The sequence below is a fragment of the Geotrypetes seraphini genome, chromosome 2 (assembly GCF_902459505.1).
Source record: "Geotrypetes seraphini chromosome 2, aGeoSer1.1, whole genome shotgun sequence".
NCBI classification, from domain to species: Eukaryota; Metazoa; Chordata; class Amphibia; order Gymnophiona; family Dermophiidae; genus Geotrypetes; species Geotrypetes seraphini.
In genome coordinates, this window is record NC_047085.1 from 148,529,836 (window position 1) to 148,553,906 (window position 24,071).

Consider the following 24,071-nt stretch of genomic DNA (forward strand, 5'->3'; position numbering starts at 1 on the left):
ATGTCTGACGCGCTAACCCTGCTAGCGCACCTTGATAAAAGGAGCCCTAAATGTCACAAAGACCAGTCTTTGGTTTCTTATTCAAAAATTCAGATATTAATTTATACCACAGAGCGGCCTGATGTCCCAGGAAATCTGTCTGGAAGCATAGGACTGGCAAACTATACTGATTTTTAAGATTTTGCCAATCAGGGAACCCCTTCTGAATGGCTTGCTTCACCTGCAACCACCTATAATTTTGAGACTTAGTAATACCAAAAGATTGTTGCAGTCGTGAAAAGTCAAGCTTTTTAAAAATGTTTGTATTTATTTATGTAAACTGCCTAATTGTAGATGGTATATAAAAATAATCCACCATAGTTTATCCCTTGAAGGTAAATAGCATGGAATCAATTTACTTTTTGGGATTCTGCCTAGTACTTGTTTTCTAGTTTAACCATAGTTATACACAGGATACTAGGCTTGATGGATATTTGGTTTGACACAATATGAAGGTTTTTATGTTATGATGTCTTGATGGGTGCACTGGCCTCATTATTATACGAGCCAAGCAATGAACATACCTAGGGAGATTGTAAATTTTGGAAACCAAAGAAATAAAGGGCCTGTGATGAAGCATACTATATATATTTTTAGGACAAAGCTTTCCAGTCTATTAGTCATTCTTTGTCAACAATGACTGGGCTCCCATCATTAGAACCTGCAATCTCAGTTAATTTCAAGAAACAGATGACCCGAGGGGCACTTCAAGTATCAATTGCAAAGCCATTTAACTGGGTAGCTAATGATTTTCCTGTATAAAATGGCTTTATGTTCAGGCTTCCATAGTGCCTCCTTTAGAGTTTGGAGACAATTTTGGAAGAGTTAGATACCATATTGTCGCCTACCACGCCTCTAGTCAGGACAGCAGAGGGCGCTGGTTGGGACCAAACTAGGACTCATGGAACTGAGGTAACCTGTTAGCCTGAACCCAACCCAAGCACTTGCCTAGGGCCTTCAAGTGTACTGCCTGCTCCAGTAAAAATACACCAGTGCACTGGTCAGAATGGCTTAGCTGGTAATTAGTAAACATTGAAGAAAACACAGATAACAGTTTACATCCAAAACAAAATACTTTCCAACTTGGATATTTCTGTTAGGTTGATACTTTTAAAAGACTTGCAATTCTTTACAGGCAGGAAAGCATTATTGAGAAATAAGCAGAAAAATAACAAACACGGTGTTTCGCCACTGTAGTTTGGTTGCTTGAGACTGCTTGTGTGGTAGGTAGAAGCTGTGATGTAATTAGGCACTGTGATGGCTGCCTTCAGGTAAGTATTTTCTAACAGGAATCAGACCTTTCCCTTCTTGGAACAAGGATGAATGAGGTCTGGCTCAGGAAAAAGGAGAGTCAAAGTTTCACATTAACTCTCATGTATGAAACCAAAAAATAAATGACAAGCCTCTTGTTCTGGCTTTATTCCTTCAAACTTTCTTATCGAATTATCAGAGCACAAATAGTTCCCACCTGGCTGCAACAACTTCCCCAGCTCAGCAGTAAGGGGAAAAGGAAAAAAGAAAACCCCTCTGAAAAACCAAAACCTTTCAGCCAATAAAGGGTAGTAGGAACAAAACATAAATATTTAACAAGCAAAAAAAAACCCTCTCTTAATTCTGCTGCCTTTTCTCCTGGTTTCCACACTTTTATTTCACAGTCTTTGTTCAGGAGAGAGAAAAGGAAAACTTCCCAAAACAGTCTCTGGGTTCCTCCTACAGAGATTTGCTTCCTAGCACAAGTTAAAAAAAAAAAAAATCAAACACACAGGAAAACTGTGATATTGCAGGACTTAAGCACACTTCTGCTTTGATCATTAGGGACCCACCTCCATGAAGTCAGGACAAAAACTTAGCCCCTGAGGTTCACAGGTAATGTCCATAGCTTCCCAGCTTAAATGGTCCCTGGAAGTTTGTGGCATTACCAGTCCTTCTTCGGTCATCTCAGTCTCCTGTCCTAGCCAAGGCTCAGGAGAAGGGCACTGTTCCAGCCTTCTCTGTGCTGCTTCTTGGGCTGCTCCCTGCACCCTTTTAGTAACAGCTTCTACCTCCTCTCCCCTCTGCTGTTCTAAGCCTTGCATTTTAAGCCATGTCCACTGCATCTGGAGCGGGGGAGGAGATCCAGCTCTCTTAACTGTAGAGCCTGGCTTTCTCTACACTGCCTTCCTGGAGACTGCCTTAAAGTGAAGGCTTCTCTCTGAAAGTAGTACATCTCATTGGCTTAGACTTAAACCTGTTCTGAAATGTATTTTCTTGAGTACGGCTGAGTGACCAGTTTCTGTCCTGCTCAGCCTCCATGTCTGTAGAGTAGTCAGCTGACTCCTGACAACTGCTACTGACCTGGTCAGCTCTTCTGGTAAGGGAATATAAGTTCTTGATGATGCATTCTCTTGGGAGTAAGCCAGTGTTGGCGCTGGGTTGGTCACAATATACATGTGCAAATAGGCCATTTACATATGTAAATACACACGTATAAGTAGGAATTTTAATAATTGTATTTATTTATTTAGTTTTATATCCTGTCCTCCCCAGAGGATTACAGTTTAACATTCACAGTGCTACAATATAACATTACATAGGGTTACAACTTCCTGAGCAAAGACACTGATGCGACACAGCATTTGATTTGCAAGAAAGTATGAGTCCTTTATTGTCTCCTGAGGAAGGCGATGTTGTCGCCAAAACTTGGATCTTAGTCGGGACCAAATCCATTTTACATATCAAGGACTTGCTTTTGAAAAATTGTTAATAAAAGTACATGTAACTGCAAGTTGGTTCAGACATTTCCTGTGCCTCTTTTCAATTCATCTTCTTACCATCTCCCTTTTGACCTCTTCCACATGGCTCCATCATTTCCAGAACCCCCCCCCCCTCTCCACTCTTGTCAGGCTATATTTCTCTGTCCCTTTCTCCCCAACCCCTGGGGTGGGTTGCTTATCCCACCTCTCTTCTTTTCTGCTTTCCCATGGGTCCATCTCTTCTTCTCTCTCCCCCTCCCCCAGGACATGGTTCAAAATTGGTCCATCCCTTTTCTGTTCTTCTTCCTTACCTCCTTGATGCTGAATAAGATGGAAGGAATAAAAGAGATGCTATATCTCTCCCTCTCTTCCATCCTAGCCCTAACATTTCTCTCTCCCTTCCTCCCCCAGATCTAACATTTCTCCCTCCCTCCCTTCCATCCCAAGGTCCAACTTCTCTCCCTTCCTCCCTGGTCCACCATCTCCCCCTTTCTCTTCCCAACTACCCTACCTTCCCATCCTATATCTTTCCCTCCCTCCCTCAGGTCCACCATCTCTCCCTTTCTCTTCTCAACTGTCCTCCCTTCAAGTGACTCTTTCTTCCTCCCTCCACATCACCCCATGTCCAACTTCTCTCCTTTTCTCTTGTTTCACTCCAGCCTTTTAACTACCTTCTTTCTAATTCTCCTGTTTCTGGGCCCCACAAGTTCTTCCCCTTCATGTCACCTCCCCACCCCCTGTCTGGAACTTTTTTAAACCCCTCATGCTGCCTGTGGCCTTCTTCTTGCATTCATTCCACCACACTCCGCCCTCAATGATGCAACTTCCTATTTCCTCTTGGGCTCGAACCACAGAAGAAAGGACGAAGGAGTCTGCAGGCAGCTGTTCGTCCAGTTTGTCAGTGGGACAGAGAAGACAGAGCAATGGCGGGCTGATGCCGAAAGAAAGGGAAACTAGAGTTGTTTCTAAGGTGTTTAACTATGTATCTTTCAAATCCAGTTTCTAATTTGACTGAATGTTCATAATGTTTAGAAAACACTTTTTTTTGTCTTTTCATGAGACCTCAGAACCACCACTCCTCTGTCCCACCAAGGTGTATATACAGGGAGTGCAAGCAGTGAAATCCTCACCGGTCTCTTCAAAGTTTAAATACCATGCATTTCTTAGTGTGTTATTACTTAACTTAGTAATGGTGATAATCACTAAGTTCCACCATGTTTGATCGAGGAGTTGATTTGAGAGTATGTTGAAAAGTGTCCGGTCCATTTCATTGAGAGGTTTGAGCAGCTATCCTTCAAACGTTAAGTATTTGATCATATATAACTTTGTGTTTTGCAGGATTGACTGTGACTTCACATCCTGAGGCAGCTTATAATTAGTGAAACGCTTGCCACCGTCGATGTGCGGTGTCTTTCTGTTTACTCAATAGAATTTGGCTTTTCAAATCATTTTCAGATCATAGGGGTCCTGATACAAGGCAGAGTATATTCCACTTGCATTGCACAAGGCTTTTCTCTATTGAAATATTATTGAGAAGGTTTTTTATGCTAGTGACTTTATTACACCCTGTAAAACTCCACCTGTTTTCAACCTGAGTTTCTCGGTTTGGTGGAGGGGGGGATCTGAGGTTTTTTCCTCCTCTTAATAATTTTCACAGAAGAAGCGTTGCTGATGTGCAAATTGTGGATTTTTCTGCCTTGTTCTGGAACTCTATGCCTGTGGAATGTTTAGTACTTCTCTTTGTGGACTCTGCTGATCTTTCATGAATAGTTGTGCTGTGCTGTAAACCAGGTCGAAAGTGTAGTGAGATTATATTGTTTGGTTTTTCGAGGGGCTTGTGTTGTGTTTGATAACCGTAATGGGGACATAAGTTGCCATTCTAAGTAAAGCCAGTCCGGAAGATGCTCCAAGACTTCAGGAAGGATCCAATACAAACCCTGACTCAGTATGAAAGCTTGATGGTATCTGTAAAAATTTGGAAAATTTACCCCACCTGCCACAATTGGTTTTTGCAAAGATACTAAAGCTATTCTAGCCGTTTTACCCAGCCAAATAAATTTAGTGAGAATTCCATTCAATTTCTTATAAAAGGACCCCTGAAAATAAACTGGCAGTTTGGACTCTCCCCCACCAAGAGAGATGTAATGGGTTCCAATGCTCACACATTTCTTTGACTTTCATCAATAAAGATTTTTCATTTACTGTCATCGTGTCTTCCAATGTTCTTTGAATCACGATACCTAAATATTTTATACCCTCTTACTTCCAAAGGAATGGGAATGGATCAAATAGTCCTTTTGCACAATGCACATTTAACGGGAAAACCTCCGATTTGCTCCAATTCATTTTGTAGCCAGAAAATTTACCAAATCTAGCAATCAATTCCAGTAAATGTGGAATGGTAGATTCAGGATTCTTCAAATGAAGCAAGATATCATCTGCATAAGCAGAGATCTTATATTTCCCGACCTGCATAAGGAATCCCCTATATCTCCTTTGCCTGCTGTATAGCCAACAAGGGTTCCAAAACAATATCAAAAAGCAAAGGAGATAAGGGACATCCTTGTTTAACTCCCCTCTCCAGACAGAAACGCTCTGAAAATGTATTATTAATATATAGTCTAGCTGAGGGGGAACTATACAAGGTTTGAATCATTTGTATAAATCCAGATCCTATACCAATCCATCGCTTGATACATGAAAGTCCATGCCACACGATCAAAGGCCTTCTCAGCATCCAAAGAGACAGAGAAAGCTGGATCATTCATCGTTTTTGATAAACTTAGCTTATGAAATGCCAATCCAGTATTATTTGAAGAATGTCTTTGAGCAACGAAACCCGTTTGATGCATACTGATCATATAAGGGAAAGCCTTGCCTAATCTTAGAGCCAATAGCTTAGCCAGGAGTTTTCCATCCACATTAATTAAAGAAATAGGCCTGTAGCTTGAAACCAACATAGGATCTTTATTTGGCTTTTGCAAAACAAAGGTTAAAGACTCTGCCATAGTACCTGAAATACAACCTTTAGTTAGCTGTGAGTGATATAAATTTAGAAGATGAAGTAAAAGAATAATTTGAAATGATTTGAAAAACTCCACCGTGAAACCATCACCACCCGGAGTGGATCCAGCTCTGAGGGACTTCAACGCTGTCTGGGGTTCCTTAAGCGATATAGGTGCTTCAAGATTTCCTTTTATATGCTAGTTTTGAAGCATCATTCAGTGATAAAAATTTTCACAAAAGAAGGGGAAAAGCCAAAGGAGATCCATGTCTGCAGTTTATGGTGAGTCTGCCCCATCATCCTACAAAGTAAAATTTTGGAGCAAGCAGTTTAAGTGGGGTAGAGAGTCCATTGAAGATGGCCCTCATACTCAGTGGCATAGTAAGAGGGGGAGGCAGTTCTCCCCGGGCGCCATCGTGGAAGGGACACCACCACCTGCCCTCCTCTCCACCCCCTGCTCCTTTCCCACTTTCCCAATATGTGTGCATGCCCCTTCCCTTCCCTCGTACCTCTTTAATGTTTGCGGCATAAGTAGCACCCCCAACCTGCTGCTTGAACCAGCATTGGCTCTTTCTCTGATGTCACTTCTTGGACTCGTGCCTAGGAAGTGACGTCAGAGGAAGAGCTGACAAAGGCGCGAGCAGCAGATTTGGGTTGCTGCTTGCACTATGAACATTAAAGAGATACGGGGAATGGGATGGGTGGGCAGGCGCACAGCAGGAAGGGGCAGGGAAGGAGCGGAAGGAGGTGGGGTGTAGAAGAGGGCGGGGAGAGGTGTCACCACCCCAGATGCCTCTCACCCTCACTACGCCTCTGCTCATACTGGACAGCCTGTGGAAGCAACTTCCACAGAAATGTGCATTTAAGTCAAGGATTTAATTTTGTCAGACAAATTAATATTTCACGAATAGCTGAATAAATAGGCATCTCGACAAGTACAGTTTGGAAAATAATTCATGAAAAGCTGGACATGTCCAAGCTTAGTGCAAGACGGGTTCCAAGATGCTCCGTGAAGACCAAGTGATGTACTAAACCAGATCGACAAGTTAAAAAGTGATCAATCGCCAGGACCGGATGGTATATATCCCAGGGTATTAAAAGAACTCAAACATGAAATTGTTGAGCTGCTGTTAGTGATCTGTAACCTGTCGCTAAAATCGTCTGTAGTACCTGAAGATTGGAGGGTAGCCAATGTTACGCCGATTTTTAAAAAGGGCTCCAGGGGGAGATCCGGGAAATTACTGACCAGTAAGCCTCACTTTGATGACAGGCAAAATGGTAGAAGCGATTATAAAAAATAAAATGTGGAACATGATTTAATGAGACAGAGTCAGCATGGGTTCAGCCGAGGGAGTGAATAAACGTGTGGATAAAGGTGAGCCGGTTGATATAGTGTATCTAGATTTTCAAAAAGCTTTTGATAAAGTTCCTTATGAGAGAGGCTCCTGTGAAAATTAAAGTGTCATGGGATAGGTGTCAAAGTTCAGTTGTGGATTAGGAATTGGTTATCGGATAGGAAACAGAGGGAAGGGTTAAATGGTCATTTCTCTCAATGAAGGAGAGTAAACAGTGGAGTGACGCAGAGGTCTATACTGGGACTGGTGCTATTTAACTTATTTATAAATGATCTGGAAATTGGAATGATGAGTGAGGTGATTAAATTTGCAGATGACACTAAACTATTCAAAGTTGTTAAAACACATGCGGATTGTGAAAAATTGCAGGCGGACCTTAGGAAATTGGAAGACTGGGCGTCCAAATGGCAGATGAAATTTAATGTGGACAAATGAAAAGTGATGCACATTGGGAAGAATAACCTGAATCATAGTTACCAGATGCTAGGGTCCACTATGGAGATTAGCGCCTAAGAAAAGGATCTGTGTGTCATCGTAGACAATACGATGAAACCTTCTGCCCAATGTGTGGCGGCAGCTAAAAAAGCAAACAGGATGCTAGGAATTATTTAAAAAGGAATGGTTAACAAGACTAAGAATATTATAATGCCCCTGTATCGCTCCATGGTGCAACCTCATCTGGAGTATTGTGTTCAATTCTGGTCTCCTTATTTCAAGAAAGATATAGTGGCCCTAGAAAAAGTTCAATGAAGAGCGACCAAGATGGTAAAGGGGATGGAACTCCTCTCATATGAGGAAAGACTAAAATGGTTAGGGCTCTTCAGCTTGGAAAAGAGACGGCTGAGGGGAGATATGATTGAAGTCTACAAAATTCTGAGTGGAATAGAATGGGTATAAGTGGATCGATTTTTCACTCTGTCAAAAATTACAAGGACTAGGGGACACTCAATGAAGTTACAGGGAAATAATTTTAAAATCAATAGGAGGAAATTTTTTTCACTCAGAGAATAGTTAAGCTCTGGAACGCATTGCAGAGGATGTGGTAAGAGTAGATAGTGTAGCTGGTTTTAAGAAAGGTTTGGACAAGTTCCTGGAGGAAAAGTCCATAGTCTGTTATTGAGAAAGACATGGGGGAAGCCACTGCTTGCCCTGTATCGGTATCATGGAATATTGCTACTCCTTGGGTTTTGGCCAGGTACTAGTGACCTGAATTGGCCACCGTGAGAACAGGCTACTGGGCTTCATGGACTATTGGTCTGACCCAGTAAGGTTATTCTTATGTTCTTATGTTTAGTGACTAGAGATGAGATCCTGAGTCCAAAATGGAGTCAATGCAGTGGAAGCACATGATATCCTCCACCCCATGAAAGTTCAAGACAGAAAAATCTGCATGTAAAGTCATGGCAACTGTCTTCTGGAATAATGATGGACGTTTGCTACTGGAGTTCATGCCACAAAGACAACCATAACTGGGGAGAGTTATGCCAACACAATGATCGCTTTGCAGGAGTCAATCAAGGAGAAAATATGAGGAAAACTCACAGCAGGCATGCTGCTTTTTCACAACAATTTGCCGGTGCACACAAGTCAGAACAATCACAGGCTGTCATCTGAGAATTTGGTTTTCAGCAGCTCAACCATCCACCCTACAGTCTTGACCTGGCTCTCTCAGATTATTTCCTGCTCTGAGTTTTGAAAAAAAATCTCTCTGTGGACAGTGGTTTTCAACTGATGAAGATGTCAAGGAAGCTGTGATCCTGGTTTGAAGGTCAAACAGAAGAATTATTTTCAAATGAGTTAAAGCCATTGCAGGAAAAGTGGATGAAGTGTATGGAGCTATCATGGGATTATATTAAAAAATAAAACAAAAATATTTTGAAAACTCTTTTCTTTCCTACTGAGGTAGATAAATTATTGAACGCCCCTCATATAATTAACTATTGTAAAAAAATAATATTAGCATTGACACCTGCTTTGAATCAAGTTTAGCTGCTGTCTAAACTTCTTATTTGAGCAGCGGTCAGGGGAAGTGCCTGAGAGGAAATTGTGCTTAATTTTCTGGGTTCAAAACTGCCCTTAAAGTGCAAAAAAAAAAAGTTTTGAAAGGCTGATCATTAATCGTCCCCTCCTCCCTTTTATAAAACTGTGGAAGCAGTTATTAGTGCTGCTTACGATGCTCATAGGAATTCTATGAGTGTCAGGAGCAGCACAGAGCATTCAGCCAACCTGCGCTAAGAACCTCTTTCGTAGTTTTGTAAAAGGGAAGTGGTCAGTTCCTTATAGATGTGCAGATTTTAAAAATCTACCAGTTCCACATGTCAGTGGTGCTACTAGCATGTATGTACGATCATCAAAATCAATGCATCTACTATAATAAAATGCTAAGCGCGCATGTGCACTCTTACCGCCGTGTTCCCTGATCCCTGATCTGTCGGGCTGTGGTCGGTAGAGTGCGCATGCGCACTTAGCTTTCCAGTGGCCGCATGTGGCGCACGCCATTACCCGGGCGCCCTGGATCGCCATCTCGGCGGCGGCTTTTTTTTTCTTCCGCCTCGACTCCTTCCCGGCAAATGGAGGGTTGTTCCATGGCACGGATGGAGGAGCGAGCGAGGCTGGGGAGGGAGGGGGAGCGGCGAATGGAGGGTTCAAATCTGCCCCTTCTACCGTCCGGACAAGTCGCCCCGCCGCGTCTCTTCCCGGGGCTCAGAGAACGCCTCTGAAGGTGATTTCCAGCTGGGGAGGGGGAGGGGAAGCGGATTGTCGGGGCCCGGGCTGTTCAGTCCGTGCAGCTGCCATCAGGTGTGGGAAGGGAAAGGAGCTGCCAGCGGGTATGCCCTGGATCGCCATCTTGGCGGCGGGTTTTTTTTTCACCTCGACTCCTTCCCGGCGAACATGTTCCAGGATTAGGGATCGCCCTTTTCGGACGGTAAGCCCGAACGGAGGTTTCAAATCCGCCCCTGTGAAGGTGATTTTCAGAGGTGTTTGCATAGAAGAAACTATTCTCTTTTTTCCTTCTCGCTCAGCCCCTCAATGCCTCTGCTACTGGCTTGTGGACAGAGGAGTCTCTTTAGCAGAGGCCTAGCCAGCTTTTGACATCAGAGGGAGCAGAATTTCATAAAATAAGTCCCGGAAGGACTGGGAGAGAGGGGAGGGCTGAAATCTGCATTTGCATAGGCAATTGGTGACTCACATTTTCGAGGAGGCTCAAGTGCAACTGAAATGTTGTAGGCCTATGGTGGTATGGGATAGGGTTATGGCAGGTCAAATTTACATCCTTAGGGTGCGATGAGACTTTCTCATAACCTAATATACTTTAATATGTATATCTATGTGGATTTTGAGTGGGGGTTTCATAAACACAAAGAGACATACAGAAAGAAAGACATGGGGCCAGGAAGATAGAAGGGGGCAAGGGAGAGAGACAGACAGAAAAAAGACACATAGCCAGCAGCCAAGGAGAGAGAGGCAAAAACATCCAGTGGCCAAGGAGAGAGAGAAAAAGAAAGCATGACAGACAGACAGACAGCATCCAAGGACAGAGAGAGAAAAAAAAAAAAAAATCCCCAGATAGAAAGACAGCTGCCAAGGAGAAAGAGATAAAGAAAACAGACAGCGTCCAAGGAAAGAGAAACAGAAAGAAAAAAGAAAACTCCAGACAGCGTCCAAGGAGAGAGACAGACAGAAAGAAAGACATACAGACAGACATCTATTCTAGCACCCGTTAATGTAACGGGCTTAAAAACTAGTATATAAATATAAATGTTCCCATTTATGCATGAAAAGCCCTGTGTGATTCTGCTCTTTTTTGAATGTGTAGAATTTTTTAAGGCTTTCTTATCATTATGGCCACGCTATGCATATTTTACTTAAAGCTTCCATATGTACCGAGCCTTATATAAAATACTATATCTTTTTTGATCTCACAAAGCTACATATTCATTTCCCCATCCAGATTCCTTGATCAAAAGTATCTTCCATGTATGCTAAAGATTCCAGTTACATAAATATCAAATAGTTGTGACTTAATTGTGACCAAGGACATTTTTGATATTTACTAATGGATGGAAATTAGTGGGGCTTATATAAAGATGATCTGGTAGGAGACAATTTAATGAATACCAAGGTTAGGAGTTACAGCAGGTCTACAGGAAAACAGCTCAATGCTATTATGCAAAGGGGGGAGAAGATAAATAAACTTCTTGTCATGCGACTGTGTCAATCTATTGGGCAAATTCCTATTATACAGATTAGAGACAAATGGGGAACATTAGTCTCAAATCCAGAAGCCCTAAATTTTACATATTTCTTGTTTTATTTGTACTGCATCTTCAGTTAGAAAAGAAACAATTTAAGTAAAAAAAAAGAAAAATCCCCCAATTTTGAGTGGGAAGGTTGTTCAACAACAGAAATGTATTTAATAATCCCAATTGGTTTGTTTCTTCCTGTTCCCAGTCAATAGTAGACACGCTGCTTCTCCTTCCATAGCTTCCAGTATTAATTACTCCAGTATGGATAATAAATCAAGGGTGATTACATCTGGGGGGGAGGTTCTATTTCATATCTAACTGGATCTTTAACACAGTTCAGGGCTTACCATCAAAACTAGTGACTTGTGTTGCCTCATTAAAGTGAGCATCATCTAGCAGAGTGACTTGGTTACATATCTCTTGGTATCAGTTTATGACCACCTGAGAAAAGCAGAGAACAATAATGTAACCAGACTGCTTCACTGGCTCATTAACTTATGACCTGCTGACAGTTGGTTTGCTTTATATCTTGCTCTCTTTCATTACAGATTTCTAAAATATAAGAATTATTGCACCAACATTACTGTGTTATGATGGAGAGAAATAATGTTTAGACCAGTGTTTTTCAACCTTTTTACACCTATGGACCAGCAGAAATAAAAGAATTATTCTGTGGACCCGCAGTTGAAGAACACTGTGGTTGAAGAACCGCCCATCTCTACCCAATCTCCACCCCAGACCCCGCCCCCATAATAGTACTAATTGCACCTTGCATGTCCTGTGCCTCATCTGGAAGTCTTCCCTCTGACGTTGCAACATCAGAGAGAAGGCTTCCGGTTCAGGCCGCAGGATGCTCGTAGGAGCCGCTGCCCATGGCTTTATGCATCGAATCAGTGAGGAAGAGGGAGCTGTCTCGAAGATAACACCATATCGATCGCACCTTGGACCAGCGGTTGAAGAACACTGTTTGGGCCTGATGCACGTGCTGGCCCTGTGGACCGGCAGGAAATTTCTGTGGACCGGCACTGGTCCATGGACCGGTGGTTGAAGAACACTGGTTTAGACAACAACTCCAAAATGTCAGGAAGTAAGACCAGTACCAGGCAAACTTCTATGCCTTGGACTAGACTCTATAAATGAAGCCTAAAAATAGCACCGAAACTAGAAACTGGGGGGAAAAGCTGACAGTTGCTCAAAAGAGCATGGTTCTGAACATGGTATCTTTAAAAAATATCACCAAAACAGAAAAGATAGGGCATCTTGATAGCGAGGTTACAATAGAAGCCATAGTAGGCCAGGTTTCCTTAAATATAGAAAATACAGATTTTAACTGCCGAGTAAGTTACAAATAGGAATGACAATCATTGTTTGAGATGTCTGTATACAAATATCAGAAGCCTAAGAAACAAGATGGAAGAATATATTGCACTACTGTAAATTAAATGATAGATATAATTAGCATCTCAGAGACCTGGTAGAAGGAAGGTAACCCATGGGACACTATGATACCAGTATGGATCAAACGGGATCCGGAAGGTTCGCCCCCCACATTTCGCCCCCAGCAATTCGCCCCTCACATTTCGCCCCCGCACATTTCGCCCCCCGGATGTTTCGCCCCCACACATTTCGCCCCCGCACATTTCGCCCCCCGGATGTTTCGCCCCCACACATTTCGCCCCCGCACATTTCGCCCCCGCACATTTCGCCCCTGAGCGTTGGATTATGTGTACTGCACATTTCGCCCCTGAGCGTTCCTCCGTTCTCTCTCTCTCACTCTAACTTTGTATCCCTTCCCACCTCCCCTTTCTGGTCTGAGTCATTCTTTTCCTCTCTTTATCTTTCCCCTACCCCACCCCCAATTGTAGGTCCAGCATCTGTTCCTTCCCACCCTCTTTTCTGGTATGGGTCACTTTCTCTCCTCCCCTCCCCACTTATGGTTCCAGCACTCTGAAGCAGCAGCGGCCGCCGATCCTGACAATCTCACTTACCCGAAGCAGTAGTGGCAGCCTGTGAGCAGAGGCAGTGCCGTAAACAGGCTGCTTTCGGCCAGCCCTGGCAGGGGTCGGGGGAGACGGGGCCATGGGGGGGGGTTAATGGGAGCTTTTAGCCCAAGTCCGACGTGGACTTCATGAGCTGTTCGGAGCAGTTGTCGGTTGGATTGGGATCGAGGTGAGCTGGAGTGACGGGGAGGGTTTCAGGCTTCTCTCTCTCCTCTTCCAAGTCTGTCCTTCCTCCCGTGGGAACAACTCTTAGCCTTCGCTCCGGGCCTAAAGTTGGCCCGGGTTCTGTGATTTGACCCCCGAGGCCTCTTTCTCTTGACAGCTCATGTCCCAATGCCAGAGTTGGAGGAGGGAGAGGGGGGGGGGGGGGCACCGCCGCTCACTTCGTTTTCCACGAGGTGAGCTGGAGTGACGGGGAGGGTTTCAGGCTTCTCTCTCTCCTCTTCCAAGTCTGTCCTTCCTCCCGTGGGAACAACTCTTAGCCTTCGCTCCGGGCCTAAAGTTGGCCCGGGTTCTGTGATTTGACCCCCGAGGCCTCTTTCTCTTGACAGCTCATGTCCCAATACCAGAGTTGGAGGAGGGAGAGGGGGGGGGGGGCACCGCCGCTCACTTCGTTTTCCACATAGACCCTCACGAAATGTTTCCAAAGAAAAGTCGCTTTGGTTTTCCCCGTCTCCTCCCCTAACTTTTCGCTCTTAAATCTGGGGAAGTCTTGGCTTTTCTGACCCTAACTTCATTCACTTCGCAGCCCAGGTGAAAAGGGCAGGAAGGAGGTGCGTTTTCTTCTCCTCCTCTCTGGCTTTGGGGGTAGCGGTGGCCAAGTGGCCTTTTGGCCATTGCTTCAGCTGCTTGAAAGGAGCCGGTGCTGGCTGTGGGCTGGCAGCACCGCCGTCCATGACAACACCCACTCCCTCCCGCACCGCCGTCCAAGTGGCCTTTTGGCCATTGCTTCAGCTGCTTGAAAGGAGCCGGTGCTGGCTGTGGGCTGGCAGCACCGCCGTCCATGACAACACCCACTCCCTCCCGCACCGCCGTCCATGGCAGGCAAAGCACACAAGAAAGCCCCCACCCCACCGGGGATCGCGGAGGGGCCCAGGCAGTGAAACAGGTGAGACGGCAGCAACTAAGCTCATGTTCCCTTTCGGCGGACCTGCGGCTCGTCGGAGGCGCGCGGCGTACGCTCCACATCAGCAGCGCCTGAAAAAGAAAAGTCAGGCGCGCTCCGAGTCAGGCGCGCTCCGAGACGGATTTCTTTTTCCCCTCAAAGGCAGGGGCGAAATGTGCGGGGGCGAAATGTGCGGGGGCGAAATGTGTGGGGGCGAAACATCCGGGGGGCGAAATGTGTGGGGGCGAAATGTGTGGGGGCGAAAAATACCTGGGGGTGAAATGTGGGGGGCGAAATGTGAGGGGCGAATTGCTGGAGGCGAAATGTGGGGGGCGAAACTTCCGTGAAGATGGAGGAATAACATTATAGGCTAAGGAGGGCTTTGATGCGAATAGACTGCAAATTCTACAAAATAACAAAATATTGTACAAAATGAATATTACTTTTTTCCCTTTGTTCATATCATGTCCAGGATGGGGAGGGGGGAGGGAATATTTTCTGATTTATTATGCTTAAGAACAATTGTTGGTTAAAAGGGAGGGAGATATTTGATGTGAGTTAGAATTGGATGGTATATTAAGTGAAGTTAAAGTATAAAATTATTGTATCTTATATTACACTTGTTTAAAGTTTTAAAAATGAATAAAGATTTTTTTTTTTTTTTTTTAAAGAAACTTCTATAGGAATCAAAACACATCCATTTGGGGAGAAATTAAATGTATAAAGGGGTAAAGGATTGTGATAGGCATGTACTATCATTTGTCTGGCCAGGATGAAAATACAGATGCAGAAAAGATATTAGAAATTAGGGAGACTAACAAACTGGGTAACACAGTAATAATAGATTATGTCAATTACCCCAATATTGACTGGGTAAATGTAACATCAGGGCATGCTAGGGAAGTAAAATTCCTTGATGAAATCAAGGACTCTTTTATGGAGCAACTGATCCAAAAATCAACAAGATGTGAAGCAATTTTAGACCTATTTCTTAGAGGAATGCATGATTTTGTGCAGGAGGTAATAGTGCTGGGACCACTTTATAGCAGTGATTTTACATAATCTCTGTAGTAAGTACACACTAGAGAATGACACGGTGAAAAAATTGGTCCCCGTCACTGCCCCGTCCCCGTCTCACCATCCCCGTCACCGCCCCGTCCCCGTCTCACCATCCCCGTTACCGCCCCGTCCCCGTCTCACCATCCTCTTCACCGCCCCGTCACCGCCACTGCCACCCCATTCACCGCCCCGTCACCGCCACTGCAATCCCATTCACTTTTCTTTATTTACGTATAAAGGAAACATTCTTTAAAACTTTAAAACTTAGTTAAATATTAGTTAATAACTATACAAAAACAAAACACGCAGAGAAAAAATTAATTAATATAAATTCTCAAAACTGACACATTTTGATCACTAAATTTAAAATAGTTATTTTTCATACAGTTTTTCAATCACTAATCTTCCACCACCCCTGGGGCTAGCAATGCAAAAACAAACACGACATTTACTTTAAATGCTTACAAAGTCCCACCTCTTTACTAGAGATCTTACTGAGCTCCTTCAAACCCCCAAGCTCCCATCCCATACACCTCATTTGGGCCAAAAGGGTTTCCGAAAGTACTTTAGCCCAAAGAATGTAGGGCCTCCCTTTAGGTACAATTATTCCAAGGAACCCCAATGGCCAAAATTAGAACCCATGAAGGGACACAGAGCGTAGAAGTCTGCTTGGTGTTCTCTTTAAGTCTCAACTACTGGAGTTGCCATTGAAGCATATTCTAATCTGTCTTGCCATACATGAGACACACACTGTAGAAATCTGCCTGACTTTGTTCTAATGTTCCAACTACTGAAATTGCTGTTGAAGCCCTATCTAACACATCCTAATCTGTCTTACCACACATGGAACAAAGACCATAGAAGTCTGTTCAACACTGGCCTTACTGTAGTTCCTCACAGCCAGAGTCGCTGTATAAGCAGTGCTGCAAGTCTCCCCTCCCCCCAGCGATCACGGCAGGAGGGCACCCAACCCCTCCTGTAGACCCCCCCAACGGCCCTCCCAACAATCGCAGCAGAAGGGTACCCAACCCCTCCTGCCGGTCCTCCCAATGGCCTCCCCTAAGATCGCCGGCAGGAGGGTACCCAACCCCTCCTGCTGGACCCCCCCCCCAACGAACCCTCCCACCCCGGAACCCCCTTAGTCTTACTTTCCAAGTTGGACCGGACGGCTCCTCACACGTATGGCCAGCAGGCCTGCCTCCGTCCAAATGAGGCGGTCCCGCCCCTACCCTGCCCAACCCACAGGATCCTAGGGCCTGATTGGGCTAGGCACCTAAAGCCGCTCCCGCTATAGGAGGGGCCTTAGGTGCTTGGGCCAATCAGGCCCTAGGATCCTGTGGGTTAGGCAGGGGAGGGGAGGGGCGGGCCCGCCTCATTTGGACGGAGGCAGGCCTGCTGGCCAGACGAGCGAGGAGCTGTCCGGTCCAACTTGGAAAGTAAGACTAAGGGGGTTCCGGGGTGGGAGGGTTCGTTGGGGGGGGGTCCAGCAGGAGGGGTTGGGTACCCTCCTGCCGGCGATCTTAGGGGAGGCCATTGGGAGGACCGGCAGGAGGGGTTGGGTACCCTTCTGCTGCGATTGGCAGGAAGGGTTGATCTGACAAATGAGGAGCACGGTGAAACACAGGTAAATAGCGGTTCCTAGAAGGGGGTACATTGGCCCGCGGGGACAAACCTGTTCACCGTTTCCGCGGTCGGTGAATGGCCTTGTCCCCGTCACCGCAGCGACTGCTAGTTTTCTTCCCCGTTTTCGGCGGTGACCCGCGGCTTAAATGCGGTGGCCGCGGGTAAACCGTCACCGTGTCATTCTCTAGTACACATCAAAAATTCAATACAATAGCATTTAACTTTAAAAAGGGAGACTATGATAACCTTAGGAAAATGTTAAAATAGAAAACAGCTATAAAGGTCAAAAACTTACATCAGGCATGGATGTTTTTCAAAAATACCATCCTGGAAGTACAGACCAGATATATTCCATGCATTAAAAAAGAAGAAAGGAAGTCCAAATAGCAGCTAGCATTGTTAACAAGTGATGTGAAGGAACTTATTAGAGTCTAAAAGAAAATCCTTCAGAAAATGGAAGAAAGATCTTGCTGAAAATAAAAGGAAACAGCAAAAGGAATGACAAGTCAAATGCAAAGCGCTGCTAAGAAAGGCAAAAAGAGACCTTGAAAAAAGAATGTGTTGGAGGCGAAAACACATTGTAATAACTTTTTTAGGTATATTAGAAGCAAGAAGCTGGGAAAAGAATCAGTTGGACTGCTAGATGACTGAGGAGTAAAAGGGGCGCTCAGGGAAGACAAGGCACTGGTGTTGAAATACATACAGACTGGTCAGGACTGGAGGTTCTTGAGCCAATGAGGTAGTTATCCTTTCTAGTATGTCTGCTCAGTTTTGTACTTGCAGCATATGGGGATCTGAGGCTCTTTTCCTCCATTAATTAAGGATTAAATCAATTTTGAGATCGTAGTGGGAAGATGATTTTTCACAGTTCTAAGCTGATTTACAGATTTAAATAGTGGGGTTCCCCAGGGGTCTCTGATGGGACCGCTGCTTTTTAACATATTTATCAGGGGATCCGGAAGGTTCACCCCCCACATTTCGCCCCCAGCAATTCGCCCCTCACATTTCGCCCCCGCACATTTCGCCCCCCGGATGTTTCGCCCCCACACATTTCGCCCCCGCACATTTCGCCCCCCGGATGTTTCGCCCCCACACATTTCGCCCCCGCACATTTCGCCCCCGCACATTTCGCCCCTGAGCGTTCCTCCGTTCTCTCTCTCTCCGTACCCCACCCCCAATCTCACTTACCCGAAGCAGTAGTGGCAGCCTGTGAGCAGAGGCAGTGCCGTAAACAGGCTGCTTTCGGCCAGCCCTGGCAGGGCCTTTCCTCTGCCGTGTTAGGCCCCGGACCCACCCCCAATCCAGTGCCCAGCTTTCCTCCGTTCTCTCTCTCTCCGTACCCCACCCCCAATCTCACTTACCCGAAGCAGTAGTGGCAGCCTGTGAGCAGAGGCAGTGCCGTAAACAGGCTGCTTTCGGCCAGCCCTGGCAGGGCCTTTCCTCTGCCGTGTTAGGCCCCGGACCCACCCCCAATCCAGTGCCCAGCTGTGGCGGCCCAAGCCCTGTGGGCAGCGGCTGGAGGCCCCGGACCCACCCCCAATCCAGTGCCCAGCTGTGGCGGCCCAAGCCCTGTGGGCAGCGGCTGGAGGCCCCCCGCACATTTCACCCCTGAGCGTTCCTCCGTTCTCTCTCTCTCCGTACCCCACCCCCAATCTCACTTACCCGAAGCAGTAGTGGCAGCCTGTGAGCAGAGGCAGTGCCGTAAACAGGCTGCTTTCGGCCAGCCCTGGCAGGGCCTTTCCTCTGCCGTGTTAGGCCCCGGACCCTGTGGGCAGCGGCTGGAGGCCCCGGACCCACCCCCAATCCAGTGCCCAGCTGTGGCGGCCCAAGCCCTGTAGGCCCCGGACCCACCCCCAATCCAGTGCCCAGCTGTGGCGGCCCAAGCCCTGTGGGCAGCGGCTGGAGGCCCCGGACCCACCCCCAATCCAGTGCCCAGCTGTGGCGGCCCAAGCCCTGTGGGCAGCGGCTGGAGGCCCCGGACCCACCCCCAATCCAGTGCCCAGCTGTGGCGGCCCAAGCCCTGTGGGCATACAGGGGGCCAACGGAGGCTCAGTCGAGCAGGTCAAGGTAGCTCCGGGACCAGGCGGCTTGACGGCAGCGGCTGTGGCAGCAGTAGGAGCTGGCGGCGGTGGCAGCCAGGGTTGGGCCGGGGGCCCCGGGGCCAGCATCACATCCATCCCGGACTCGCTGGGAGGCCCCTTTGCCAGCGTGCTGTCCTCGCTGCAGAGACCCGGCATCCCCAAGACGGCACTCGTCAAGAGCAGCATGTTTTGAGGGCCGGCAGCAGGGCTTCGGTGTTGGACTATGAGGGCGCGGGGCGCCGATCAGGAGCTGTCCACGGTGCCGGCCGCTGCCTCGGAGCTTGGGCGCCCACCACAGACTGTCTCGGCTCCTTCCACCTCTCTCTCCTCCTCCCCCCCCCCTCCACCATGGGGCTTTTTTTTAATGCATTTGTTCTTTCATGACAAATATTAGTTGAATGCAGGGGCGAAATGTGCGGGGGCGAAATGTGTGGGGGCAAAACATCCGGGGGGCGAAATGTGTGGGGGCGAAATGTGTGGGGGCGAAATGTGTCTGGGGGCGAAATGTGGGGGGCGAAATGTGAGGGGCGAATTGCTGGGGGCGAAATGTGGGGGGCGAAACTTCCGTGAACCATTTATCAGTGATCTAGAAATGGGAATAACTAGTGAGATAATTAAATTTGCTGATGACACAAAGGGTTCCTTTTACAAAAGTGCGCTAGTGGTTTTAGCGCGCACTAAAATGCCATGCGTGCTAGCCACTACCACCTCCTTTTAAGCAGGCGGTAATTTTTCGGCTAGCGCATGCTAGTCTTGTTTGTGCACTAAAAACGCTAGCGCACCTTTGTAAAAGGAGCCCAAAGTTGTTCAAAGTTGTAAAATTGCAAGAGGACCTGACGAGATTGGGAAACTGGGCATCAAAATGATAGATGACATTTAATGTGAGCAAGTACAAAGTGATGCACGTGGGAAAGAAGAACCTGAACTATAGCTTTGTGATGCAGGGTTTCTCATTAGAAGTCACCGCCAAGGAAAAGGATACGTTGAAACCTTCAGCTCAGTGTGTGGTGGTGACAAAGAAAGCAAATAGAATGTTAAAAATTATCAGGTAATGAATGGAAAACAAAAATGAGAATGTTATAATACCCTTGCATTGCTCCATGGTGTGGCCATACCTCAAATACTGTGTGCAATTCTAGTAGCTGCATCTAAAAAATATATAGCAGAATTAGAAAAGTTACAGAGAAGGGCAACAAAAATGATTTTTTTTTTAAAGTGGACAACTTCTTTATCAGGAAAGGCTAAAGCAGCTAGGGCTCTTCAGGCTAGATAAGAGACCGCTCAAAGGAGATATGATAGAGGTCTATAAAATACTGAGTGGAGTGGAATTGGTAGATGTGAATTGCCTGTTTACTCTTTCCAAAAGTACAAGAACCAAGGGGCATGCAATGAAGCTACTAAGTGATAGATTTAAAACAAACTAGAGAAAATATTTCTTCAATGTTTAATTAAAGTCTGGAATCCACTGTCAGAGAATGTTTTAAAAGTAGTTAGCTTACCAGGGTTTAAAAAAAGGTTAGGATAACTTAAGCCATTATTAAGATGGACTTGGAGAAATCCATTGCTGATTCCTAGTATAAGCTGTATAAAATCAGTTTTACTCTTTGGGATCTTGCCAGGTACATGTGACCTGGATTGGCCACTGTTGGAAACAGAATACTAAGCAGTCCTGGTATGGCAACTCATGTTCTTATAAAAACATACCACTTAACACTGTTCTATAAGACACGCTCCTAACTTCAAGTTTGGCCATTTACACCAACTGAAATGTGGTGTAAATCCTCACATCTAAATTAGGAAAGGATCCCTCCCCCCCTCCCTTATTCATCCACCCTTCTCCAGTCCTCTGATACTACTCCTGACTGTAGAGAAGCATTAAAAAGGTCAGCTAGCAGAGCTACCGGAAGTTCTTCAGTACCCTCAGAGGTACACCATCTGGCCCCTTTACTTTGTCCATCTTTAGTTTAGTTAGCTCTTCATGAACACAACCCACTGAAAATTGACCATACTTCCATCCCTATTTGCTTTTGTCTTCTGCAGTCCTGCTCCTAGCGCTTCAGCTGTGAACACAGAATATAAATATTTGTTAAGCAATTCAGCTTTTATCTTTATCAGCCTCTACATATTCCTCCCTTGCCCTAGCCCCACTCAAAACATGCACCAAACACACCCCCTTGGGATTTAGATGTACTGCATATGAGCTGTATAGAAAACTGTCTAAAAACAGGTTTTGAAAATAGTGATTTGGATGTTTTGCTGACAAAAATGTCCATTCACCATTTTGTGCTACTTTGTTGACGCTTTTCTCTTTAAAAAACGAATTCCAAGTGACATATCTAAGATTACAAGGAATAGCAATGGAATTTGAACCCTGGCTTCCCTGGTCCTCTACCAGCTGTAATATGGTTCCGGCTATCAGAGGAAGGTTGAAAAGATAGTTCTTTAACCATCATTGGAGGAAAGAGGAATATGTGCAGTTCGTTTTATGTTATTAATTTTAAATTGGTCTACCACTTAACCAAAGAGTTCAAGGCAATATACACAACACAATGGAAGATGGGAGACAGATTTTATATATCTTGATCCCCATTGTCTGCATTCAGTATTTCTCTTTACAGCACAGAGACCTGAGAACTTATGTCATTTTGTATTATTTACCCATGGTAATATTTCAGGAAAGTTCAAATGAATGTTAGTGAGACATACATTTGTATGATATATAGCAAGCCACCTAACAATGATGCCTTAGGCCCCTACTTTCTAAATGAGAAAAAGTCACTTGAAGTCAAATTACACAGTCAATAAAAATCATCAGATCTTTCTGTCTGGCACACGTTGATTTAAAAAACCTAAATGTTCATATCTTTGCAACAGAACAAGCTGCAAAAAATGTGCTACAACCATTTACGTAAGAAATACTTTCATCAAAAAAAACACCTGAATCCTATTATTCAGTGTCTTTATTTTCCATATTTGTTATTGCTAGTCTCCTAAAGTGCAGCTTTCAGTGGATTGCATGAGTGGATCACACGACCAGTCGCATACCATATGATGGAATTTCCCATGCTGAAAGTTCTAGGATTAAGATGTACTCTGCATATAGCATAAAATTTTATTTACTATATATACCGCAAAACCTCTCAGTTGAATGTGGTTAACAAGTAAAATCAAGTAAACTGCACAAGCACAGTGAAATAGTTCTATAAAAAATTAGATCTGCAAAAATTTATCAAACAAATAAATTTTCAACAGTTTCCTAAAATTCTGGTAAGAGGTCGAATTTACTATCAATTTTTTGAAGTGCTTAACCCAATTACCAGCATGAAAAGATAAAAGTCTATGGGCATATCTTTTATATTTACAACCTTTTAGAAGGAAAAGTTAAATAGGATGGAGTTATGAGATGGACGCCTGGATTCAGCAAATATAAAATGATCCTCAAGGTAGCCTGGTATGAGACCATGTAATGCCTTAAGACATATGCATCCAGTTTTCAGGTCATCCATAATTAATGTTACCATGCCTATCATATACTCTATGGGGTGGCAGTTCTATATGATGCTGCAGTATCACAGATACCTCCAGGCCAACAGTCTGAAGAGTGGTTATATTATTATGCCCTCAATAAAATCACATTCATTAAACCAACAATTCAGCCATATTGCTAATTAACAACTTTTGTTCTCTAATAACATAACATAACAATCAGCTTATATACCGCAGGACCATAAAGTTCTATGCGGTTTACAAAAAGTAAGATGTACAATTACGGTAGATGGAAAAATGAGTTAACCAAATATTTGACAAATAAGTATGTTTTTAAATGCCTCCTAAATTCCAAGTAAGAACTGGAAGACATAATCAAACAATCCAAATCATTGCCCTATAAAGCCACCTGGTAAGACAAAAGATGTTGGTGATTTTTTTTTAAGGTTTACAACCTTTATGGGTGGAAAGACAAAATTAAAATGCAAACTTCTCCTGTGTTTATTAGTTGCAAAAGAGAAAAGATCAATTAAATATTTGGGGGTAAGACCAAACAAAACCCTGTAACAAAAACAACCAAACTTAAACTTCACCCATGACTCCACCAGAAACCAGTGCAATTCATGAAAAAAGGTATTATATGGTCATACTTCTTCAATCCAAAAATCAATCTACTGTAACCGCAGCGTTCTGAATTATGCATAGTCGCTGTATATTTCTCTGAGATACTGCCAAATAAGCAATATTGCAGTAATCAAGTTGACTAAGTATAAGGGATTGCACCAAAAGTCTGAACGATGAAACATCAAACTAAGCCCTAATGGATCGAAGCTTCCAGGTGGTAAAAAAATCCCTTCCTGACCAAAGAGTCCACCTGATTCCTCATAGTCAGGCCCTGATCCAATATCACACCCAATATCTTAAGATCTCAAAGATGTATTACTATCACATGGACGTGGAGAAGCAATAAAGAACTTTGTTAAAATGTTTTTCCCTTTCCCACAGAGATAAATAACACCCACACTCATAGCACATGTGATATAAAATACCTGTATGTATACTTCATCCTGACCTGCTTATGCTGATTTCAGGGCACAGATTAAAGAAGTCTGCTCAGCATTGGCTTCACAGTGTGACAAGGCAGTGGCTGCTGCCAGAAGGATGCTGGGCTGCATAAAGAGAGGCATGGTCAGTAGAAGGAAGAAGGTGTTGATGCCCCTGTACAGGTCATTGGTGAGGCCCCACTTGGAGTATTGTGTTCAGTTTTGGAGACCGTATCTGGCGAAAGATGTAAGAAGACTTGAGGCGGTCCAGAGGAGGGCGACGAAAATGATAGGAGG

The 24,071-nt window shown here is 44.8% G+C and overlaps 1 protein-coding gene across 7 annotated transcripts in view; it reads right to left on the reverse strand.

Moving 5' to 3' along the window:
• Nucleotides 1-24,071, reverse strand: part of DLGAP1 (DLG associated protein 1) — a 759,376-nt gene that overhangs the window by 683,454 nt on the left and 51,851 nt on the right. The window contains exon 1 of one of the 7 annotated variants that reach the window (XM_033934399.1): nt 11,725-11,817. The exons of the other annotated variants lie outside the window; for them this stretch is intronic. The gene's annotated coding sequence lies outside the window, so the exon portion shown is untranslated. Of the gene's footprint in view, nt 1-11,724; nt 11,818-24,071 lie in introns of those variants that run through there. 7 annotated transcript variants of the gene reach the window in all.